The following is a 3510-nucleotide window of genomic DNA, read 5'->3' on the forward strand; positions in this document are numbered from 1 at the left end:
TTTGGTTGTTGATTCATCAATTAGTTGGATAAATTTGTTTTCTGAAAATGTAACTATTTTGTAGAAAATTTATTTTCTTTTTGGTTAAAAATTAATTTTTTGCTCAGAAAATTAGTCTTCATGGAAAATAAATTTCTTTTGTGCACAGTTTGATTATTATATATATATATATATATATATATCCATATTATGTACACCTGGAAAACATAACCTGAAAATCGACGTATGCATGAAATTAAGAATCACCGAAGTCTTCCGAAGCCTTCAGATCGACAATCATCGTACAGCAGAACTCCGAGGTCGAATCGTGCATTTTCGGCTTACATACGAACTCACAGTAGTAATCATGCACTTTCTGTTTTGCGGCTCCCAAACGGTAGGTTTGGTGGAGGTAAATTTTTCATCTGCGATCTGGCACCTGGCGGGGGACGATTCCCCTCGTGCGGCATCGTTGCGGCGTTTCAGGTATGTGAGCTCTGTCAGTCGCACGAGCACCTTCTTGGTATGTCCCACTGTTTGCGCGGGGAGCCCTGCGCGTGCGCGGGAGATCGGAACTGACCAATCTGCCGCGCTTTTCGATCTTTCAAGCCCTTGACTTACAACGAAAACTTCAAATTCTAATTCAATAAAGGATTATCTAACGAAATCGCGGACTTAGAATATTTGACCGCATATAATTTAAAGTTCAAATAGTTGAGGAAAGAATTAATAGTATACGTAGTATTTCCTCTCATGGTTGGTCGTTGATCCGTAGAATATCTTTATCGTGAGCCCGCCAAAACAGCTGATGCCTCACGTGACGGCACCCAGAGAGCGGGATAAGTCGATGGCCCCTAGCAAGGTAAATTGTCGTACAAGGTGGATGTTTCGATCTAACACAGCAGGTTACTACCTAAACAAACATGAAATTCTTGTTCCAGAATAAAATTCTTAAATAGTTAAATGTGACCCAGTCAAAATCGCTCAGAGCATTCAAATAGTTGTTTTAACAATTATCCAGTTTTTTTTTTAAATTTTGATTCTGATGTGACCGGTCGAGAGGAAATTGGCGGGTAGAATTTTACCGCGTTACAGTACAACAGAATGAATCTATACTGAGTGACTTTCCAATTCGCTAATCCTTCCAAAGGAAAACAATTCCGCTGAAATTTATCTGGTACAGAAGCAGACAATTGATCCAAAAGTCGAGACAGTCATTTTCGATCTTCTCGACTGAGCTTACTCCTGTTTTTTTCAAAAAGCAATTTCTGTAGAAGTAATTTCATCGCACCTTCAGCAAGTAGATGCATACTGTCTAATAGCACACCTTTTACTGGATCGAACTTCTGAATACGAAGAAGTGGTGAAGTCTCGTAATTATAATGGTGTTCCTATGAGATCGCTTCTTGAAAGATTTTTTAGTTCGTCGAGGACAGTTTATCTCTGGGTAAACTCTCACTTGACTTTTAGGATTACCTTTGGTTGTTCTAACCGTTTCTCCTTTTATAGTGCACCTTTCACAAGCGTAATATCCGGTGTGTCCTTTAGTGCACTTAATAAAAGCTCTAGCAGAAGTATCACAAAACAAACCTTTTAATTCGAAATCATATTTTTTAAATCTATTTCCACTCCATTTTGTGTAAGCTGCCTGCACTCTTCTACGAAGTCGTTTAAACCGTCTACATTAGTCGTAAACCGTCTATATTAGCAATGTCTGATTTTTTGCTCGTTGAAATCAGATTTGACTATCCTTGAAAGTCCAGATTTAATCCCAAGATAAGCGTATTCTCCAAATTTTTCCTTCTTGGGCAGCATTTCCGTGATCATACCTTCTGTTCTCTTTGTCTTTAGAAATGTTTCCGCAGTATTTGGAACATCGTAATGACCTTCTGATCTTAGCAACTTCAAGAGTTCATCAATAACTGTGTGCGGAAGGAACTTTAAATTTTCAGTAGCCTATTTAACAAGTTTTTCACGTAAGCTTGGCATTTTGACAATCTGTTGTGAAAGAATTTTAACCTCGCTTCTTGCTTCTCCTACTTCACTGCCGCTATCTATACACATGTCTGATTAAAGATTATGTTCAGTACCTGTTCCACTTTCCAGATCATGAAGGAATAAATTCGAATTTAAAGTTTGCAACTCTGTTTCAAGGAATCTGAAAACGTATATGGCATTGAAAGTTGAAATCTTTTAGAATTTTCAGTTATTATAATATCCCAACGAATTGCAAGTCAACGACTTAATACTTTTAACATAATCGCCTTTACAGTAGTTCTTGCTAAAATCTACAAAGTATTACAGATTACTGATTTTTTCCAGATGGATCCTGTTCATTCAACATCATTTTTCTCCTTGCACAAGAAATTTTAATTATCTAAAAAGATTAATCAAGATCTAGTAGTAGTAGATATTTTTAATACCAATATATGTAAATAGAATTTAAATTATTCCACTTAATTCGAACTTTCAGGGATTCCGTCCTTTAACTACTGTTCGACTTCTTCAATTAGGCTGTTTGAAGCGCTAATGTCATCGTCACGAGAAGTGTTGGCTTCGCTGTTAAGATGACTACTATTCTCATCATCATCCACTTTTCTACGCTTCAATTTCCTGAATATTTTTGGCCTTTCATATGCCGACCTTTTTCTGAGCATATTTATTAATTTCTACGAATGACGAAAATTCGACCCTTCAAGAACATGAGCAGATTCACCGCGGCCGAAAGCAGACCTATCAAAATGTCGAAGTAGGTTATGTTCAATCCAAAGTTATGGGCAAATGTGTCGTCGACGGACGGGCCAACTCTTGTTCACAGTCGAGCGAACTGTATATCATGGTCGTTTCGAAATAATGCACCAAAGTATATTCGGCAGCTGGCCCATATTTGGGTCAAGGTTTGGCCGACCGTCGAATGTATCATGGTGACTCGTAAAAGCCAATGTTATGCAGACGGTCGGGCCATTTGTTGCCCAGAATCGGAGCGACCGTATATTTGCGATTTTTTGAAACAATGAACCATAGTTCATCCGACGGTTTGCTCATACTCGGGCCAAGGTTTGACCGATGGTCGGGTGAATCAAGGTTACTTGAGACTGACCGACTGCTCTATCCAAAGTCATACTGACCGCATTATTGCCGTCGGGCCGACCAATTTACCACAGTTTATCCGATTGACGGCCCATAGTTGGGTCAGCATCAGTGATCCCAGATCTGAAACGAGATGCGGTCCAATACTATGACAGGGCTATGTCCGTGTGAATAATAGTAGGAGACGCTGTAAATGACTGAGTTGCGCGCGCAACCCATTTCTCCTCTTCTGAATTTGAAAACTCGAAGATCAACGATTGCCGGTCGGAGCACTTCGCCGATTCTATTTATATATCTATCTGCTAACTGCTTTGAAATAAATTCAGGAGATTGGGATTTTAATATTTCCAGATTTCGATGCGGACGATTATCATGATTTGAGTAGATCGCTCGCCTCTTGATATTCGTATATTTTGAGGTTATGTTATTTCATGTATAAAA

Source organism: Belonocnema kinseyi, chromosome 1 (genome assembly GCF_010883055.1).
Source record: "Belonocnema kinseyi isolate 2016_QV_RU_SX_M_011 chromosome 1, B_treatae_v1, whole genome shotgun sequence".
Lineage (NCBI taxonomy): Eukaryota > Metazoa > Arthropoda > Insecta > Hymenoptera > Cynipidae > Belonocnema > Belonocnema kinseyi.